The sequence below is a fragment of the Hyla sarda genome, chromosome 3 (assembly GCF_029499605.1).
Source record: "Hyla sarda isolate aHylSar1 chromosome 3, aHylSar1.hap1, whole genome shotgun sequence".
Classification (NCBI taxonomy): domain Eukaryota; kingdom Metazoa; phylum Chordata; class Amphibia; order Anura; family Hylidae; genus Hyla; species Hyla sarda.
Genome location: NC_079191.1, coordinates 216,042,513 through 216,065,664, shown reverse-complemented (window position 1 = coordinate 216,065,664; position 23,152 = coordinate 216,042,513). Strand labels below are relative to the sequence as shown.

At 39.1% G+C, this 23,152-nt stretch overlaps 1 protein-coding gene across 3 annotated transcripts in view; it reads left to right on the top strand.

Moving 5' to 3' along the window:
• Positions 1-1,990: 1,990 nt before the first annotated feature.
• The window catches only part of CNR1 (cannabinoid receptor 1), a 155,549-nt gene continuing 134,387 nt past the window's right edge, over positions 1,991-23,152 (top strand). For 2 of the 3 annotated variants that reach the window (XM_056566084.1, XM_056566083.1), the window contains exon 1: positions 1,991-2,742. The gene's annotated coding sequence lies outside the window, so the exon portion shown is untranslated. The remainder of the gene's footprint in view (positions 2,743-23,152) is intronic. The other variant, XM_056566082.1, reaches the window with a different exon arrangement.

The following is a 23,152-nucleotide window of genomic DNA, read 5'->3' as shown; positions in this document are numbered from 1 at the left end:
CACTATATAAGGTTCTTCCTCAATCACATGTCCTTCTGTTCTTTCTGGATCATACTCCCGTCCTCATGAAGGAGCATGTGACCGTTATGTCACTACGTTTTTACCATTGCGATTGCGCTAGTTTCCTGTGCACAGCTTATTGGAGGAAGCTGAGTGATCCAGGAATTGGAGCTTCATATATTTGCATACCTGAGCACATAAAAATTAAAGAACATTGTGGAAGTGATTTATTTTTAACATTATTAAATGAAAATTCTTGTGCCCTGAAGAATCCTGTGTCCACACCACCCAGCAGCTTGCAGCTCCTCCCTGATTGGGAGATCTCTGCTCTTAGCACTAAAGGGAGTACAACAATCTTTAGGACACCAGAAGAGTGAGAAAGCAGCAGCCGTGACGTCAGCGTGCTCCTGGAGCTCTGCCCATGCCCTGATCGCATGAGAAGCATAATAGTCTAATGGAGCAGCTGATCTTGCACGGGTAGTTATAATTTGAATAAGTGTTACCCGCACTACAGGCCTGTACCATCAGATTGTGCAGGTGACACTGATGACAGTTTTCCTTTAACTACCAAGTGACATTGTCTGATGTCAGTGTCTAGTGGAACACTGTACCAGGAATGTTACTGACTGCCACAATGGCCCTCATTTACTAAGAGTGTTGTGTAGGTTTCTTTGTGGGTTTTAATTCCCTACAATTTATTTTCCACAGTATTTACTAAGGTTTCCCTACATTTTCCACTTTCCCTACACTTTCCTTTTCTTACACATGCTCTGATCTGTCTGGTTTTCCTCAGCTCAAATCCACCACATTTTCTGTGGAAACCTTAGTAAATATGTTGGGTTTTTGTGGAAATGTCGGAAACACGCCCCTTTTCGGAGACCACACCCCCTTTCCCAGCACCCATGCCCCTTTTCGGGTTTTCTTAGCAAAATGGAGAGTAAGTCGGATTTTTTTCAATTCTGGCACAAATTCTGGTGCAGACATATTTCTGGCGTAATGCGACAGAATCTGGCGCACAACCCGACAAAACATGTCAGGTTTTTCACTAGTAAATGAGGGCCATTGTGCGGTAAAGACAACCAGAAGTGTTCATACTGTACAATGTTATATAGCTCCAGTGCAATTCTATTTCAAGTCTTTTTTTTTTCCGAGATACTAGGTGACCATCGAGATCAATGCCGTGAAGTGTCTATCCTGAAGAGAACAGGTCAGAAATCAGGATGGCAGGATGCAAAGGTTAAATTCAGAAGTATGTATAGATTGTGTGAGCACTTTTGTGGCAAAAATGTTTTTTACAGCCCAGTTCAGGGTTTCAGAAGCACAATACATTCAATGTATTTGTTGTGCACGGGAATTTATTTCCAAGAAAGAGCATAGATAAAATATTCACCATGTAACGAGTGTAAGGAACAGCCTTGAAAAAAAAAAATATATATATATACTGGGGCTACCTTCCCCCAGAGCCAAATCCACAGGTGGCTCATATGAGAATCCTGTATGTAGTACAGCAGATATTGCAGGGTAGCTCTTGGGAGCTATGTGTATCGCTGTGAAAAGTTCCATTCCCTGATGTGTGAAGAGAATTGGGGGAGGGGATGCTGTATTTATCACTATAGGATGCACAGCCAAGGATATGTGGGAGTGATAACACAGGGAAATTGTGACCCGGGAAGGCAATAAATAGAGATCAGTGCACAGAAGATCGTTTCTACACAGATCATGTGTAGTAGATACATGGGTTACTTGTGACCACCTATTAAGTTAAGGCTGCTTTCACACTATAAAATGTATCCGTTTTAAAGATCCGTTTGATGTTCCGTTATGAAAACACTGAAAATCGGCCATTAAAGGTCCGTTAGAAAATCCCATTATAGTCTATGGGATTTTTACGTTATCCGTTTTTATTGTGATCATCAGTCTTCTTGATTGGCTTCTAGCTCATGTTGCCTGTACACAGTCAATAGAACAGTGTCCTTGGTCTGGAAAGGCATTGGCAACTTGGAAATGTGGTAGGAGATTATTGGAGGCTGCATTGGGATGGGTGTGTGTGTGTGTTGTGCACTGTGTATGTGACTATACAAGATCCTTTCCCTCCATCCTTCATACAGAGTAGTTGCTATTGCAGTCTGTGCTAGTGATTGTGCCGGTGCCAGGACTAAAACAGATTAACACGTGATGAAGAGCAGCTTGATAAATGGGACCTGAGAGCACTGGGACCAAAAGGAAAAACACAAAGCAGACGAGCAGAGCTGCGAGTGGAGGAGAGAGCGGGGCTCAGCCAAGGGGAGCAAGTCAGCAGAAAGCAAACAGCAGGCAAGCAGAAGGACAAGTGTCAGTGTCACAGGCGACTCTGTGGCAGAACATGAATGCCAGCAGGTGCCCACATCTCAGTGTTGGTGGACTGGACTGAAGATCACAGCACAGATACATGAAGTGGATAACGACGCATCATCTCTTCACCATAGCTGTGGGTATCTCAGTGTGTGTGCATGCCCATCTATAACTAGGACTAAGCTCCTGCCACCCAGTCACTTTCTTCTACCTGTGCCCGGGGCACTGTACTCCAATGCTCCCTCTTGGGGGCAGCAGATCAGTGTGAAAATACATTAGAGGACAGCGCAAAGCATAGTCCGGTCTACAAGTTCCCCAGAACCCCAAAGAATAGAGAGAGCTGGAGCCTCCACCAAGAATCAGGAGCCTGGTACATGGAGAAAGGCTTCATACTGTGACATGTGAACAAGGGTAAGAGCTGCATTCATCCTGCCATCCATGTTAGTGTTTGCCAACCAGGGTGCCTCCAGCTGTTCCAAAACTACAACTCCCAGCAAGCCCGGACAGCCTTCGGCTGTCCGGGCATGCTGGGAGTTGTAGTTTTGCAACAGCTGGAGGCACCCTGGTTGGAAAACACTGATCCATGTACACCACCTATATACGTGCTTTATATATGTGTCTTTGTCTTTTAATTCTTTATGGATGTTACAGGTAAGAAACTTTTATCCTAGATACATGTTTATTGAAATTCTATTCAGCTAAATGAAAAACAACCAGGACGCCCCCAGCAGCAGAGCTGGAAAGGGCTTATTAATATTAGATAAATGAGATATTCCACCACATTCCTTCCATCTGGGAACAGTATCTTTTTGTGTCTCTTTATCTATCTATCTATCTATCTAGCAGAAGGAATATCCACAGCACACAAGTTCAGAAAATATTCCAAAAAATGTATTTCATGAAAATAAGAGTGTCCGTTAGCAACGTTTCAGCCAGCTCACCTGGCCTTTCTCAAGCTCTTATCTCATATCTATCTATCTATCTATCTATCTATCTTTCTATCTCATATCTATCTATCAATCTCATATCTATCTATCTATCTATCTATCTACCTATCTCATAGCTATCTATCTATCACTCTATCTCATATCTATCTCATATCTATCTATCTATCAATCTCATATCTATCTCATATCTATCTATCAATCTCATATCTATCTATCGATCTATCACTCTATCTCATATCTATCTATCTATCTCATATCTATCTATTTATCTATCTCATGTCTATCTATCACTCTCTCTCATATCTATCTATCTCCTATCTATCTATATCACATATATATCTATCTCATGTCTATCTATCTATGGATCGATCTATCTATCTCATATCTATCTATCTATCTATCTCATATCTATACATCTATCTCATATCTATCTATCTATCTATCATCTATCTATCTATCTCCTATCTATCTATCATCTATCTATTATCTATCTATCTATCTATCTCCTATCTATCTATCTATCTATAATCTATCTATCTATCTATCTATCATCTATCTATCTATTATCTATCTATCTATCTATCTGGTGTGTTTTATACATATAAAAGAGAATTGGCTATATCTGTTATGTAATTTCACTTCCGTTGTTTATAAATATATCTTATTGTTAAATATTATTTATAAAAAAGATAAAAGGGAACATTTATATGTACACAGCGTTCGGTATATATTTTCTACTAATACAGAACACGATGTACGATATTGAGCAGATTTGGGCTTCATGTACAGAAATGACAGACTGGGTTCTCCAAGATATCATGCATTATTAACATGGTACATGAAGAGTCAAGGACAGCACAAGAGAGAGAACTGCAGAGACTGGAGCCCACACTTCACCAGTACAATTGTTCATGTCATATGGGGGAAAAGATGAACATTTCTGTCACATTTAAGGTGACCATTTACTATGATCTGAGAAATACTATATATGAATAGATCCCAATGAGCTCAGTGCAGTCCTAGCACACATTCAAAAGAGTTTGGCATGTTTCCTCCTGCCAGATTGGAATATTGTAGATTAAGCTGAAATGTCTGGATTGGGCATCTGTTGGTAACTAGTGAATGGGAGGTTTCAATAAAGGAGTCTTGCTTCCACTGTGAAGTCTGTAGAGTTCATCCTATTCACACCTCTACGAGCTGAGAACTGACATAAGTGTTTTGATCAAGGCTGTAGGGCTGGGTACTAGGAGGGCTGGGGTTTAGGAAGATATAGAACCATGTATATACTGAAACTAAAGGACAACAGAAATTCTACAATGGATCTTTTCCTAAATGTATCCGTATGGATGTGTATCCTGACTCCTTAGTAATTGCTGGGATTCACATATATCTAATATCAGTAGAAAGCATCCAGCTATGCTGACCTGAATTGCTGAATTTTCAGAACTATACTGTTGAACATGATGGAATATGTGAAGGTTAACAACTATATAGTCGAAACATACTACTAATCTCATCAGTCACAGTAAAGCCTGGCTCGGAGGTACTGACGTTAAACATACATATTTAATGTATATTATATAAAGCAGAATCTTTCTTCATCTTGTTGTTACACAAATATGGATTGTTATTAAAAATAATGCATCATAAAGTTAAAATTTTGTGCCACATCCATATTGTGGCTATATAAAGCACTCAGACATTGATTTTATATAACTTTGATATCATTTATTTCCTTGACCTATACAACTTGTATTGAATTATTTCATTGATTCTTCTTTTTAACTTGGTTTAACATGTGATCCATTTACTCTGTGGGTGTAAATGCTTCCTTCAGAAAAAATGACATAAGCCCTTGCTTTATCACGGTCCATGACTGTTGGCATGAAATAGAAATCATCTTATGATAATGTCATAAAGATACCAGGGGATCTCTAATAATAATGTTATTAAGCTATGGTATTTCTGGTTACATAATATTTAATGGCAGCTGTTCAGGCTGTTGATGCTGAAATCTCTCTCATGATATATGATCAATACAGGTGTTTATGTATAATAAACCATTTTTATGTCGGTGTTTATGGCACATAGACTAGTACTGGCCATAAATGTGCTGCTATGCTACCTTCAAGCTGAATCCAGGAAGGGCTGAATTATTTACACACTACCACCACTACCACCTTGCTATGTTTTGCAGCACATGGTGTTCTGTATTATAGATCTGATGTGTTTTATCATTGTTGTTAGGATGGTGTAAAGCACTTACAGAGTGATTTGTGGATCACCTTAAGCAGAGTATGGTTTTGTTGTTGTCTGGTTAATGTGATAATTAGTGTTTTACATAACATATAAAGAAGCGCTGCAGCTGGCATGATCTAGTTGCGTGGATATCAGCAAAGATGTACTTTATCATTTACTGATTTTTGGGAAGGCGAAGGCATTGTTTTTACATGGTGCTTGTCTCACTTAATATGGTTTATTGTTTTAATGATTTCTCCCCATCGACCTTCCCACTGGCTTTCAATATATGTTGGTCTTTTTAATGGGACTTAGAGACATTCTTATATTTCCAAACATATCTTACCACTTCAATATAATGAAACGTGTTGCCGTAGGTCCCAAGTCTATATGACCCTCTATATATAATTTATTGATAAGCCACAATATTCTGGTGCCAGACTATACAAATATTTATAACATAATATAATTCTCTCTCTCTATCATATTAATAACAAAAAAAGAGTAAGTAAACAGGAAACTGAAATCTGTCCATTTTACATGTACATCAATGTTATATGATTTAGTACATAATTCTATGGGACTTTCCATTTGCCAAGCTGAATAGTTGTTTAAATGAATATGGTGCCCACATCAGTTCATCAGTCATTACCCGTTTTACAAACTGTATCAAGCATTTGTACCTCTTTTCATTAGATATAGTATCTTAAGACGTTAGCATAGTGTTGACTCTAAAGAGCTTATAACATTTTTACTGAAAATATTCATGGCTCATGTACGTCTCACAGTAAACAAGAGCCTGACCCAACCACTTACTGGTGATAGCTGGAACAGCTACGATACTGTAGGCTTACAATCATCACATACAGCATGACACCCACCTATATTTTCACTATACGGAATAGAACATATACGTTGTCTTAAGTCAATTTTCTATGTCCAACTCAACAAATGACTAAACATATAGTATATAGTCTGAAGTAGCAAAGCTGCCACCCAACAAGTTTAGTAATAGACCTTGTGAAGGTGCTTAACTGACGTCAATAACCTATCAAGACTAACCAACTGTTCCTGATATATTGTATACTTGGGGGGTGTTTATTAGCTTTTCTATAACACTTACTTACCTTCTAATAGAAGCTGCATGATAACTACAGAAAGGCAAAATAAACTATTTTCTTTGTAGTGCTTAAAGAGAAGTTGCCAGAGTTGTGTCAATTTCGTTCTTGTAAAAAATCCTTGCACCAAGATAACGCATTTAGTTTACCAACAGCTCTGTGAAGAAAGCAGGGACAACATATTGGTGAACATTTTTAAAGGTGTTTATGCCTATGTGGCATAAATTTGGCACATTTCTGGTGCAAAAAGATACATAGACAAATTTGTGAAGCAAATGTGCCAAAATACAATAATCCTGTTTTAGCTTCTTTTCTCGATAAGCAAGCATATCTTATGTGAATGGGGTGTGTCTTGAAACAAGAAAAGGTGAACCCAAATTTTGGTGGTATAAAGATAAGCAACAGTGTCCAACATGTCTAGAAAATGCACCAAATACATTTTCAACAGACTTAGTAAGTAAGACGCATTGGGATATCATAATTCACTAAAGTAAATTACAAACTGAGCTCTGCTACATATGTTTACATTCAGATTTTTGCTCTAATCCATGCAGAGACAATGCTTTTCATCATCAGGAGAAATAATCAATGAGGTTTTATTATTCCTCTTTATTATTCTTATTTATGGCAGCAATCCATTTCCTAATGTGCTACAAATGGACCATACAAGTCAGGGAAAGCAATGTACATATAGAGTGACAGCGGTTGTGGATATTATTAACCAATATGTTCATAGAAACAAGGTGAGAAGGCCTTACTTATTAGTCCTACAATCTAATTACTGTAGGAAGCAATCTCTTTATATATATATAGAGTAGCTTGTCAAAGATGGGTATATATTCTTCGCTTTAAGGGCATAGCTGTGTATAAATGGAGGTATGGTATAATATACACCTCTCCTTCAGTCATAGCTTGCTAATTTATTTAAACCTTTCTTGATCATTATAATTTTATATATTGTTTTGAAACTGCCAGAAGAAGAAGCTGTAATAGTCCTTCGGGATTGTGCCATGGCAATGCCTACGGGAAGACTGAAGAATACACACAGTGGGTGTGAGCTATTATCTTGCTGTTAGAAGAAATACAATAATGAGAATGACATGAATTATTAATTACCAATATTTTCTGTTTATAGTTACTAATTTTGCTATTTTCATTGTTTGTTGTGAGCTCTTAGGATGTTGTGATGGTGTAGTTACCGAGCCAATGAAATGATGATGTTAAACAGAACACCTAACATGACAAATGTGTAACACAGAATGACAGCTTTTTGTGTAATGTCATGTCTCAAATAAACAGATGATACATGGATGGATAGAAAGATAAAAGAGGAGGATAATACAAAGAAAATATCTATCTGCCTATCTATCTACTCATACACGCATACGCACTCTGTAGGTGTTATCTGTGTTATCTGCATGTTGAGTAGTCATAGTAATAAAACACCTATAGCTCACATGCAGGAAACAAGGGATTATGTTTCGTCAAGGGGTGTACGTCAAGGAAGCAAACATTAGACGCTCCACATGCACTTTACATGTATGGTTTATCATGCAGACAATGTGTTGCATTAAAACCCTGGGGCTGAAGCCTGAAGTCAATGCAAAGCTATAGAAACAGTTATTTGGTTTCACAGTTCTTCTTAAATCAAATATCGAGACAGTAAACAAAGCCTCTTATGTAACTGGAGCTTTAGATAAAAAAAATGTATTTAATAAGAACAACAGACATATACCTGTATAAAGGTAACTAGCAGTAATGTAATTAGGCATATTAAGAATAGATTGGACTATGGCTAGCATGTCTTTTTCCTGACTGATGCTCCCATTGAAGATGTATGTGAAAGACTTTAGTGATTTATGGATCTGTGGGTTTATAAGTGGCATGTGTTCTCAGTTTACTGGTGCCTTCCATACCAATCAGCCATTTAACCGGGCCATTAGCTAAGTATATTATTATCCATCATGGTCCTTATCACATTGTTTCCATTATCAGTAACGCTATTGTACTTTTTCCATTTTAAGGTCATTGCTGCTATTTCCAATCTCCTCATGTGGGAAACTGCAAAACATCAGTAATTATATAAAGTCTGTTTGTAATGCACAATCATTGTATTTTTCAAAATATTTTTTTCCATTAAAGATAAACAATTCAAGGACCTGTGAATTGATATTGAAATATCGGATTATGTGGTCATTTTTTACTGTTTCATGTGTAACAGCCTCAGACTTAGTTCTAGTCTTATAGGAGTGTTTATGAATATACCACAAAAATAAAACAGATGCTAAATTATTGGGGTAAATTGCCCAATGATTAAAGGGTTATCAAGATCGCGCAAGTTGGAGTTTATTTTAGCATGTTAGCATACTGCGTTATGTAGACATGTTGTAGTTTTTACATCTTTTTACACCTTTATAATACATTAAAATACAATATTCATACCCACAGCTTGTTGTGACACAGACCTGATGACCAAATGGATCTGTAGCCTGTAATATGACGGACAGCATATGCAATTACTGTATCTAACTCAGAAGGAATTGCAGTTTGGACACAAAACTCTTACTGTAGACAAGAGGAGCAGTCAATAGCCTATATACATGCTATTATTAGGTCAAGGCACTTTACAAGCATACAGCCTGGTAGCCTGGTTACTGCCTGCAAGGAAATCTATAAAATCCCTCAGAGGAGGAGTTTACATTTCTAACTCCCAGTAGACATGCATGTGAAGTAGGAGTGTAGAGAATAAAGAATGATAAGAAGCAGATAACTGTTTGTACTTAGGTTTCTAAGATAAACAGGGGCAGCATTGTCAAAAATCCCAAAAATGTATGGGGGCAGGAGAGCGGTATGAGTTGACACATTAGCTTGAGCTCCTGTCATCCTGAGTATACTCCTGAAATGCCCATGTGCCATCTCCCATCTAGCCTGTCTAAATGATTGCTGGGTCCCTTTTCCAGGTCACTAACCTGGACTGTACTGGGGGTGGCCACTGCCATCTTGTGTGGTGCACATACTGGCCATGGCTCCCAGACACTGCTGTGTGCTGCCTCCTGCCACCTGGAAGTCCTGTTTCTGCTCCAGAGGATACAAATGTTGATTATATGTGACCAGCATTCTCTCTTAGTTGTCAATGGCTCATGAAAGGAGCATCCTTCATAAAGTGTGCCAGAGGTGCCACCGCACACTAAGTCGCTGTCTCAGTCTCCTGCTCGGCCTCTGTCTACCCAACCTTGTGTATTGGTAAAGCAACTTATTTACCCAGGTGGATGGCTTGCTGTGTACAGTTTTTGAGGATTTTCTAAATTTAGTTTGGCTTTATCTCTCTGGTGGCTTCTACTTCTGTTCAGCCTGTAAGAACACTGACTTTTTTGTGTGCCTGCCATTCTTAATCATTCTCTGGTCCGTGTGTTGTATTGAGAGACTGTGTACTTACTACAGTATGTTCCTTTTTTCACGGTGAATCACAAGCATCTCTGCTAGTGAACAAATCTCAAAGACTTTGCCAGGCAGAGTCCTGACACAGAGTCCTGACACTCCTGATTCCTTAGGTGGTAATGCCTCTAAATCTACTGGACAGCCATGTTGGAACCCATCTGATTAGAAGCCAGATGTTAAGGATAAAGTCACTTTGTAACACGTCTCGCCTGCAAGAATTCCCTTACAGGGAAGATAGAGCATATTAAAATTGATGTGGGACAATATGCAGTTGCTCGATGGTTGGATTATTGAAGGGAAATTCAGGGTCTCTCAGGGGGAGGATTAAGTGACAACTCTGACTCCTGATGTGTCTTCTCTAATGCGTAAGGTGTATCTATGGCAGCAAAAGTCAGATGACTTGGAGAATTGTCTCTGCCATAACAACATAACAATAATTGGTCTACCTGAATGCTCTTAGGTCCAACACCCTGAATGCTTTATTATAGAAAGAGCCCACAGGGTGTTTACAAGGGCTCCTCCACCAGAGAGCCACTCAGATTTCTCCTGGCTCATTTAGTAAATTTCAAGGAGTGTGGTACTACTCTGTGTTTGGCTCATCAAAAGGGTCCTCTTTCCCATAACAATGCCACCATTTCCATGTTCCTGGTTGTCTCCATTGTGCTTTAGGAACAGCGGGCAAAGTTCACTGCCATAATAAGCAGTTTAAAGACCAGAACATACAATAATCCATGGTCTACTCTGATATACTTCATAGTTGACTGGTCCACTGTTTTCTTAATTCCACCATCTATGGCTATGGAATGGCTTTATCTTCATCCTGCCCCAAGAAGTCTTCTGTTGCCTTAATGGTCTGATGTTTTGATTACATGTATCTCTTTGCTTTACAGGTTTGTGATGACTGCCTATTCTGCGGGAGGTCCTGGCCATTTTAATCATATTGTTCACTGGTCTCATTTTCTAGTAAGGAGCTCCAGCTGGGATCCAATATGAACTAACCATTTGCTATACATTTAGCCACAGGCTACTACTTCTATTCCTTGTTGGAGCACTTGTGCTTATATTTTTGTCTTTGCTTGTTTTAGTATTGTGTTCTGGACCTATTACGCTGCTATGATCGATTCATGGGTCTCGCTCATTTGACCTATTTTGTTTTTGCTTTTTACACATACGACTCATAGCGGACCAGTTGGTTTGTGTGACATAAAATGTGAAAAGTCTAAATATGCCTTTGGAGAGGGCTGCAGTGTTCTGTTAAATTGCTTGCTAATGCTATCATCTTTATATTGTGTGGGTCTCCAAAAAACACACACCTTACAGTGGATTCTGCCCAGGGAGTCTATATACATTGGGTACCTAATTTTTTTTCTGTGCTATTCTTGAAGGGGAGGGAGGGGGTCATGACTTATCTATATATTTTTGGGTGGTAGGTTATAGCCCTGAAAAAGTACTTGTGTATAAGGAGATTAACTATACTTAACATTTATAATCCGCAACCTCCTACTCTTAATGTTATTTACTAAGCCATTCACTTTACTTTAAGTTACCCTGATGATAATACAACATGTAAAAGAGATTTTAACTTACTCGGTGATATATTTTGTAACCCTGTTGTCCTGTCCTCTGGTGCCTCCTCTACAGTTTACTTTTTTCTGATGTCTGGGGTACATGTGTGGCTCCATCACTACAGTGATCCTTTATCTACAAATTTATTTGATCAATGTTGAGTATAAAACCTTGATGAAGATATTGTTCGCTAGGCTCAGCCAGATTATTCTGCCTCTGGTTCATCCCGACCAGACTGGCTTTATGCTTGGAAAGAGCACCTCAATTAATATTAGGCATTTACAGTCAGTTATCCAATAAAGCATAATGATTTTGTGACATTTAGTATAATATAGGAAAATGATTGGGCTTTGGCATCTCTGGATGCCACTAAGGAATTTGACCCTGGTAAATGGTCCTCTCTCTGGTCATTCCTTGTTTGTGCAAATATTATTTAGTCCTCGGTATTGCCAATGGAAATGGATTTGAATGTTATATGCAGTCCCTACTGCCCAGGTTTTAGTAAATAATCTCCTATATCCCTTCCCTATGTCTCCTTTCCTGTTTCCACTTACGAGAAAAGCTGTAGGTTTAGATTTGTTCTTCTCCATGTATTAAAGGTATCACCATAGTGGACAAGGTGGACACAGTGACACTCTATGTGAATGACATGGTGATATTTCTTAATCAGGTCACATCTACTTCACTTCACCGACATCCTTTTTTGATACAGTCCCACCCCACTTGGCTGCCCTATTACCCTTACCTCTGGTTAAAGAATTGAAATACTTAGGCATCACTTTTATTAAGGCTTCTGCTAGGGGGTCTTAAGCTTAATGTTTCCCCTTTGATGGACTTCACTTGTATCAAATTCAATTTGTTTAGTAAATTGCACCTGTCAGTCTTTGACATGACAACACATCTTCTTGAACTGCATATAATAATATTCATATTGTGTGTGATTTGTACAACCAAAATCTTTTTCTTTCCTTTGTGCTGCTACAAACAATTATAAGGTACCACATATTCATTATTTTAGGTATGTCATAGTATTTTACAATCACATCTCCACAATGTTGGGGTGGACCCCTTTATCTCTTCCTTACCTGTATAAGGTCCCCTTCACATATATCAGCTGTTTGGCTGAGTTTCCCTCCGGCGTGCATCAGAAGAAAACTGATTTTAGGACTGATCACAATGATTTGAATGGGACAGTTTACAATCATCCAGCTTCTCAATTTGGGTGCCAGATGATTTGACTTGCAAGACGGCACTGGACAGGGGAACGCAGCTTACAGCATCTAGCAATAATGCATGCACTATTTCTCCGGTTACTATCTTCCGTCACACAATAACGGCCGTTATTAATAATGGGCTATAACCGGTTAAAACGGCTATTAGAAAAATCCCATACACTATAATGGGATTTTCTAACGGCCGTATAGGATTTTGTAACTGCCGTTTTACAGCTGATTTTCAGACGGAACTTCGTACGGATCTTTAAAACTGAGTAATTTTGTAGTGTGAAAGGGGCCTTAGATGTAGAACCTCTTATGCATATATCTATTCTTGTTAGGAATCCCTGTAAAATGGGCCATAGAGATATGCTTCTTTGGCTCCTTGGATGAGGAATACTGGCAACATCATACTTGTATTTCCTTGCAAGAATCTGCACATTGTGCTGTGGATATTTTTGACTTATACTGCGTTTTTATTGTATTCCTCATACAGTTTTCAGTGTCAATAAACATTTGTAAAAAGACAAAAACAAATCAGAACCAGACCTCCAAAACTACTATAACATCCAAGGGATGAAGGAGCACTCCAAAATAATTCAAGCATTGAAAAGTGCTTGAAAAAGACTTTAACAAACAATTAAAACATTGCTACTGTCTGTGGATAAGATACATTTTTATCAGAATTTAGGAGTGCTCCTTTTTTGTTGTTTAAATTCAGGTTTTGTAACTTCCAATATGATTGCCATGGTTGCAACCTATTTTAGCCAACAAAAGGTAAAATATTGGACATACTAGAAAAAAAGGAACTATGAGTTTAATAATTTGAGATAGGATGTTCTGCCTAATAAATATAAAATGATGTACAAAAGAAAGGATCATTATTAATATCTTTAACAAAAATAAATCAGCTCATGTTCTCATATACCAGAACATATTGAAGCGCAAATTCTAATGCAGAACTTTAGTAGTAAAACATAAAGACAGTGTGAAGCAGTAGTGTCTGTTGATTAGAGCTTTATGATACCTACACAATGGTATCCCACTTAACATAGTAGCCATATTTTATAGTCCCCTTGACATGCTGATATGACAGAATTCCAGTTGTACACCTATGATGTTAAAGGGGTTGTCAGGGGGAAGCTGCAGTGGACCTCTGTCCTAGGGAAGTGAAGTCTGGTATTATCCCACTATATCAAAGACACTTTTTTTTTTAAAAAGGTCATTGGAATACAGTATTTTACCACAACCTCCCTTTATTTCTGTGTAAAAATATATACACTTATCAATAGGTAGGCTTTTCCATTATGTGTGTATGTTGACATGGCAGGACAGTTTTTAACTATAGGTTTAAACTGCAGTCTCCAATTCTAAACTCTGCAAATTGTACACCATTATTATTGTAACCATACACATTATATAAAGAAATCGAATGGTTAAGATAGAGAGGCAGAACATTGTACATCACATAAAAGGAGAGCAGTAAGAATGTATACAAGGCTTTACTATTGCTGTCCTTTTAAGCTCTGCATCCTTGGAGCACAACTATGATCAATAATTGTAACATATTTATATAGTCTAATGGTCATCTGAAATCCTTCTCTCTTTGCATAGTCTGCTGACTGTAGATCGAAATGTTCTGGTTAGCTCTTTTATGTAAGTCCAAGCTCACCAGAAGATCAATATATGAGAGGTGATTTTATTACAGCAAGGGCAGAATGTTTATAAAATACAAGAAAATATTCAACCATCTTGTGTCATTTTGTGTAGTCTTGTTCTGTAGCCAAAGTCCCTTCTATGTGTCATATTATTCTAGACTAACATACTAAATGTACAATAGGAACAAGCAGATGACGGATAAAATGGAATATAATTGCAGGACCAAACTGCACAGGGTTTGGTTGTAGTGTGTTACCATGGAGATGGTGAGGTCTGCATAGGAGCTGTAAACACATGATGGGGGAGATTTATCAAAACCCGTCCAGAGGAAAAGTGGCTGAGTTGCCCATAGCAACCAATCAGATCGCTTCCTCTTCATTTTTCGGATGCCTTTTGAAAAATTAAATAGGCGATCTGATTGGTTGCTATGTCCACAGGACAAGTTTTTATAAATCTCCACCATAGTTTATAGGGTGTTTTACTTTTGTTTATTTGAAAAGGTGGGAAAAAAAAGATGAAAGTCCAGCAAATTCAACCTACAGTTTTGAATCGGAGAAAGCAAAAACCTAATGCCAATTGCCAAATCTGTGTGAGAAAAAATATGGCAGTCAATATAAATTCCTGGACAGTTTGTGTCTCATCTCCCAAAATTTAGTACCTATAGCTTATGGCATTATTACCTTTAAGAAAGATATTCAGGCCTTTCTTGAACTTCAGTGAATCATTCATCACAACATCTTCTGGCAGAGAGTACCATGGTCTCACTGCTCTTACAGTAAAGAATCCTCATCTATGATGATGGTTAAGCCTTCTTTCTGCTAGAAAAAGTGGATTCTCCCTTACACATAGGTGTAATAAGATCATTTGAAAGGCTGAAAAAGGCATATCCCTATCAAGTTTAGCCTATTATCATGTATCATTGATCCAGAAGAAGAAAATAAACTTTCATGAGAGCGAAGTCAATTTTACACACCATTTCCAAAACTGGTAACCAGAATAAATCCCTTCATCAACAATCAGTCTACCAAAATCTATAACTTCTAATATTGTTACACTCCAGAAATATTTCCAGGCCCCTTTTGACTCTTTTAGTGACTTTACTATAAAACCTTCCTTTGGTAAAGAGTTCCATTATCTCACTGGTCCCTCAGTAAAGATTCTCCTTCAGTGTTAGGATAGAAAACATTTTCTCTGAACATAGATAATGCGCCCCTTGTTATAGATGCAGTCCTGGGTTTAAGAACCCCAAAATGTACTGCAGTCCACCATTTCCATGTATTACTTTGAATTCCCTCCTTTGAATCCACTCAGCTATGTTTTTTCCTGAGCCCTGTGCCATTATTTATATTATGGTAGTACTATGTTTTTATCAATGCACAGCTTGATGCATACTTATTTGTCTTGGCTTCCTTAGCAGGGAGTTGTTCAGAGAAGCTCAAGGTGTGTAGATTAGGGAGAGGTTACATGAAGGGCAGCCCACACCCATAGTAAATAGAAAAGCATACACAAAGCAGTTTGCAGGTTGTGTACAAGTGAAAGTAAGGGCCCATACAATGGAATCTACAAGCGGAGACTTTATTGTAACTGGTGCCAGCAAAACAAGCCGGCACTGGGACCACTTGGAAATGAAATTTCTCAATAGACGACAATACATTTTAGAGTGGATTCTGCCATAAGAATGAACAAGTTCTGGGATTTTGGAGGCTGCTGCCTTGTATTTTGAAAACAGAATTCTGGAGCAGAATTTTGCTCGAAAATACATAGTGTGAATGGGCCCTAGCTGCTTGTGTATAACTCTCCTTTCCTCCCTGCTGCCATCTCTAACACAGAGAGAGCAGAAAGTCTATCTGATTGATTTTTGGTATCTCTCTCTAAGCAGCAGCTGAATAGTGGTACATTTTTTAAGGAGAACTTTGGAAAGTTGTTTCATTTTACATGCAGAAAACAAAACAATAAAAACAAAGATTTAGGGAAATTTGAAGTCGACTTTCCACTGGGTTCATCAGGTGACATTTAATGGACGGTTTACCTTATCCCTCTGTAGATCTCTGACATTTAATTTTCTTCTGTGACTACAGTGGAGAAAAAAATTTATATACTTGCTTTCTACCCTTATTACTTTGTAAAAGACCAACACTTTCCGTTATAACCTTTTTACTATTTACATAATTGAAGAACATTTTAAGGCAATGAACCCTCTTATTCTAGCTTTACTTCTTTTATCTGTTTTTTTTTTATATAACTCCTCTTTTCTTATAACATTTTATTGCCTATTTGCTCATTTTATAACTTAATGTAAACAATTTTTATTTCTTTTTCATGTGTATAACCCTTTTATATCCATCTCACATTGAAAAGAAAGGTCCTTTTTAAGGTACATTTTTGTACCCTGTAAGTAAATTTCCTAGCCTTCTTTCTCCAAACTGAAGAACCCTTAGGGCTCATTCACACTACTGCATTATTTTAAGTACTGGAGATATTCCAGGCGAAGATTCCAGCTGTTGTGGGTGCTGCTCAGAAATGCGCAGTCTCCATAGGCAGCAATGCATTTTTCAAACAAATTCCGCTAAAAGTATGAACATCCGTAGTGTAAATGGGCCCTTAGTGTGGTAATCTGTTTTGGCTCTGAAGTCCATCCATTCCTTTAGTTAACTTGATCACCATCCTTGAATCGGCTTTAGTTTAGCTATGTCCTTTTAAAACACAAGCCCAAAAACATATAAAATATACATACAAATATTCCTCATACAATATTACAGTGCCAAAACTCTGTTTTTGTTATAAGAATCTATACCTTTCTTGATATATCCAACAATTCTACATGCCTTGGCAGCAGCCAGCACTGGTTATTAAAGTTAAAACTAAGTATTTTGGTTAGTATTTTTAGCCAAAACCAAATTGAACACAAAAAAAAGTGAAACTCTTTTCATTATTATTTTCCCCTGTTTAAAATACTGACCAAAATACATGGCCGTAAATGTTGGCACCCCTGAACATTTTCAAGAAAATGTATTTCTCACAGAAAAGCATTGCAGTAACACATGTTTTGCTATACATGTGTATTGGAACTAAGCCAAAAAAGGGAGGAAAAAAAGCTAATTTGACATAATGTCACGCCAAACTCCAAAAATGGGCTGGGCAAAATTATTGGCACCCTTAACTTAATATTTGGTTGCACCCCCTTTGGAAAAAATAAGTGAAATCAGTCACTTCCTATAACCATCAATAAGCTTCTTACACCTCTCAGCCGTAATGTTGGACCACTCTTCCTTTGCAAACTGCTCAAGGTCTCTTTTATTGGAAGGGCGCCTTTTCCCAACAGCAATTTTAAGATCTCTCCACAGGTGTTCAATAGGATTTAGCTCTAGACTCATTGCTGGCCACTTCAGAACTCTCCAGCTCTTTGTTGCCATTCATTTCTGGATTCTTTGTGATGTATGTTTGGGGTCATTGTCCTGCTGGAAGACCCAAGATCTCAAACCCAGCTTTCTGACACTGGGCTGTACAGTGTGACCCAAAATCCGTTGGTAATCCTCAGATTTCATGATGCCTTGCACACATTCAAGGCACCCAGTGCCAGAGGCAGCAAAACAACCCCAAAACATCATTGAACCTCCACCATATTTCACTGTAGGTACTGTGTTCTTTTCTTTGTAGGCCTCGTTCCGTTTTCAGTAAACAGTAGAATGATTTTGCTTTACCATAAAGCTCTATCTTGGTCTCATCTGTCCACAAGACTTTTTCCCAGAAGGATTTTGGCTTACTCAATCTCATTTTGGCAAAATGTAGTCCTGTTTTCTTATGTCTCTGTGTCATCAGTGGTGTCCTCCTGGGTCTCCTGCCATAGCATTTAATTTAATTTTAATGTCGACGGATAGTTCGCGCTGATACTGATGCTCCCTCAGCCTGTAGGATAGCTGAAATATTTTTGGAGCTTGTTTGGGGCTGCTTATCCACCATCCGGACTATCCTGCATTGACACCTTTCATACATTTTTTTCTTCTGTCCATGCCCAGGGAGATTAGCTACAGTGCCATGGGTTTCAAACTTCTTGATAATGTTGCCCTCTGTGGACAAAGGCAAATCTAGATCTCTGGAGATGGACTTTGAAAACCTTGAGATTATTGATATTTTTCCACAATTTTGGACAATTCTTTTCTCCTCTTCCGGTTGTCCATGCTTAGTGTGGCACACACAGACACACAATGCAAAGACTTAGTGAACTTCTCTCCTTTTTATCTGCTTTCAGATGATTCAGATGTGATTTTTATATTACCTGTTACTTGCCCCAAGTGAGTTTAAAGGAGCATTACATGCTTGAAACAATCTTACTTATCCACAATTTTGAAAGGGTGCCAATAATTTTGTCCAGCCCATTTTTGGAGTTTGGTGTGACATTGTGTCCAATTTACTTTTTTTCCTTCCGTTGTTGGTTCAGTTCCAATACACAATAAGGGAATAAATATGTGCATTGCAAAACATGTTACTGCAATCCTTTTTCTGTGAGAAATACTTAATTTCTTTAAAAATTTCAGGGGTGCCAACATTTACGGCCATGACTATATATATATATATATATTTTTATATCCACAATAGACTGTCGACCAATGGGATGATGTGTTTCCATTTACAAAACAGTTTAGACAAAACCATCTAAGGACAGACAATATAGGGGAGATTTATCATTACTTTTAGAGCATTTTTTCTGTCTATGCTTTGGCGCAGTTCAGGCGCAAGCAGCATATTTTGAGACTTTTATGTGTCTTTTGATATAGACAGTTTTACTCCTTTTACCTACCCATAGAACTTTTTCTTTTTGACCATGCAGTGTTCACGTATAAATCATTTGCGACTTTTGTCAAAAGTCGTTATTTTGTGCGCAAAGGTACTTTTTTTAGGCGCAAAGCTATACCACCTACCAGTAGGCATGAGAATCACTTCTACCTTCTGCAATTCAACCTTTAACCTCTTGTGTACAACACAGTCCCACTCTCCTTCTATGACACACGCTCAGGAGTTGAGCATGGGTTATAGCTGGGTGGTCCTGGCGGCTATCTGCCACCAGGACCCATCTCTAATGCCAGACATCACGGTGATGCCCGGCTTTAACCCCTTAGACACCGCAATCAAATTTGATTGTAGCGTCTAAAATGCAAGTAAAAATGTCCCGGCAGCTCTTTGAAAGAAAGTAAAAACACCTAACCTGCAAAATACAGGACCCGGAAAAGTGTCTACTTCCCTCCCACACAAGCATCTAGAAAAAGTGTATGTGGTAGAGCTTTTCTCACCACAGTATAGCTGTGCAAAATTCATCATCCTGCTGCATTTTCTTGATAAATAAGATGCACGCTAGTCAAACCCACCACCCAAATAAACATGGGAAAAAAGCTCTACCGTAGACATTCTTTGATAAATCTGGGCCTATATGTCTAGCATCTTCTCTTCTGGGAAGGAAAAACACAGCATATTGGGTAATGGCTCAATACAACACGACTAATCTTGGAGAGACTATGGGGAGATTTATCAAAACCGGTCCAGAGGAAAAGTTGCTGAGTTGCCCATAGCAACCAAACAGATCGCTTCCTTCATTTTTGAAAATTAAAGAAGCGATCTGATTGGTAAGTTTTGGGGGCTTCTGATTCCACGCAGTGCACTTTTCAGTACAAATGACACCTTATATATATTCTGTAGCTCCATATGGTTACAAGGATACCTAATTTATTATTTTACTACATGCACCAAAATTATTATGTTTAAAATTGTGATATCCTGACCCCATTTTTTTGCACCATGATCTGAATTTTTTTATCAGAGGAATTCAGGCAAGAGTGGCAATTGCTACTTGCTGACTCGTCCATGAAATTCATACATCTTATTATCAAGCATGTAGAAAAATCACTTGCCGAAGTCAGCCACAAGATTAAGACCCTGCAGACAACTGTACCCAAGTATCAGGAACATTCCTCTTTCTTGCAAATGGAAAACAGAAAATAAGGAGAACCTAAGCTATCAGGGAAACAAAACAAAACAAGTTTCTAAGAGACTTACAAGACTATCGGAGCAATACCGTTTTTCAGTGGCCACAGTTGTAGCTGAAGGCAACCACCCCATGTTCAATCCTAAAGAGAAATGAAGGTTGCAGGAGATACAAATCCAAGGATCCCAAAGTAAGCTTCAATTCTGTGGAGTTGGGGTCATTTGAATCGGCCTCCTGTTCAGCTGATCCAGAGTACGGCTCCATCCACTTCTTCGGCTGCCTCATCTCCACTACCTGTGACAAAGCCTTGGGAAAAAGAGAGCGTCACCAAAAAAAACGCCAAGCCGGGCGTAAGCACTGCCTAGCCACACCGGGACATGAGGTACAGCCACAGGTGGTAAGGACTATTCCTATCTATAACTTATCAGCGAAAATTGTTACATCTGCCCAGATTGATGTGCTTTCTAAGGGACTATCATTTTTGCCAACCTGACATTTTTTTTTTTTTTTTGCATAGTCCTTGATGTCAACAAGTTCATATGTAACTTTACTGTGTGTAAACATTTTGTTTCCTCTGCACGTGATTGTAGCCTCTCTGCTAGTGATTGCCATAACATTGAGAATATAAATATATTGCAGCAAAATGTGAATGCAAATGTTATTTTGGGAGCTACATCTAGCCAAGTATTGGGGGCACAAAATACACGTGGGTCTCTCATGTTTGGTGATCTGATGACACTCTCCACTTTACAACACTTGGGCTCGGAGTCAGCAGGTCAGGGTGATATACCTAATTTTGATGTAAGTAACCCTGACTTCTACCTCGTGGTTTTCAGGACTCCGGTCCTGGACCAATTCAAGGAATTGGTCGAGCAAGACCTCCTGGAGTTATCCAAGGGGCCTACCCGAACAAATTCCAAATAAAACATAACAGCCAAAGAGAGCAAACCTCTAAAGGAACTCGGCAAGTCGGACGACTTAATCGTCCAACAAGCCGATAAAGGAGGGGCCGTCATTGTCCTTGACAAGGGTCTTTACTGCAAATTAAATCTTAACATGCTGAGTGATACAGGTACATATAGACCCTTGCCAAGTGACCCAACAAGTATATTTAAGAGACATCTAAAGAATCTTGTGGACTTTGGGGTAGAAGCAGGACATTTTTCTATGAAAGAAGCGGAATATATATGTATTCAACATCCTGTGATTCCTATCTTCCATTCCCTCCCCAAGGTCCTAAAGGACACCACCAATGCACCCTATAGTTGCTGGCATCTCCTCCCTCAATGAGCGCCTATGCGTGTTGATAGATTCTATGATCCAGCCATTGATAGAGGAGAATGGCTATATATGCCAGGCTATGTAAAAGACACAGGACATTTACTTGAAATGTTTGAAGCAATTACGTGGCGCAGTGGATGGACATGGGTGACAGCCAATGTTACATCTCTGTACTCAGTAATACCCCATGATCAGGCCTCTGTGGCCCTCACTTGGTTTCTGGACACATACTCGGGTTACTCTGTTGGTCTGCAATAATTTATCTTCGAGGTGGTAGATTTTTTATTTACACACAATTTTTTTTATGTTTGATGGCGATTTCTTCTTGTACACCACCGGAGCATAAATGGGGTCCAAGTTCTCCCCCTCACTAGCAAATATTTTTATGTGCTGGCGGGAGAGGGGGGCCCTATTCTCATCTGACAACCCTTTTGTTTCCCAGATCTGTTGGTATGGCCACAATATCGATGACCTCCTGTTTATCTGGGGGTCCGATGTAGTGGCCATTAAGGATTTTGCCTTTTATTTGAACACAGATTATGTTAACTTAAATGGTCACTATCATTAAAGGGGTATTCCGCCCCTAGACATCTTATCCCCTATGGGATAAGATGTCAGATCGCCGCGGTCCCGCTGCTGGGGACCCCCGGGATCCCCGCTACGGCACCGCGCTATCATTACAGCACAGAGCGAGTTCGCTCTGTGCGTAATGACGGGCGATACGGGGGACGGAGCAGCGTGACGTCATGACGCCGCCCCTCGTGACATCACGGCCCGTCCCCTTAATGCAAGTCTATGGGAGGGGGCGTGACGACCGCCATGCCCCCTCCCATAGACTTGTATTGAAAGGGGCGGGCCGTGACATCACGAGGGGCGGAGCCGTGACGTAACGATGCTCCGGCCCCTGTACCGCCCATCATTACGTGCAGAGCGAACTCGCTCTGTGCTGTAATGATAGCGCGGTGCCGCAGCGGGGATCCCAGGGCTCCCCAGCAGCGGGACCGCGGCGATCTGACATCTTATCCACTATCCTTTGGATAGGGGATAAGATGTCTAGGGGCAGAGTACTCCTTTAAAACTATTTTTTGCTATTGCCCTCCTTATGGTTAAAAAAAACAATATTTCTTAAATACTTAGTTTTAAAAAAAATGAAGTTTTCTATGTTTTATTTGTGCTTAAAAAAGCTCAAGAGCACATTTTCCCCCATCTCATACACAGACTTTGGACCGAAGCCCAAACACAGGAAGTGCAGTCTGGTGTGCTGAGGGGGGGGGGGGGGGTCCAGCCTCATCCAATCATAGCTCCTCTCACACTTAACTGTCATATGATGTTGGTTGGACACACACACCCTCAGCACTCATTTTTTTTTTTTAACCAAAGTAT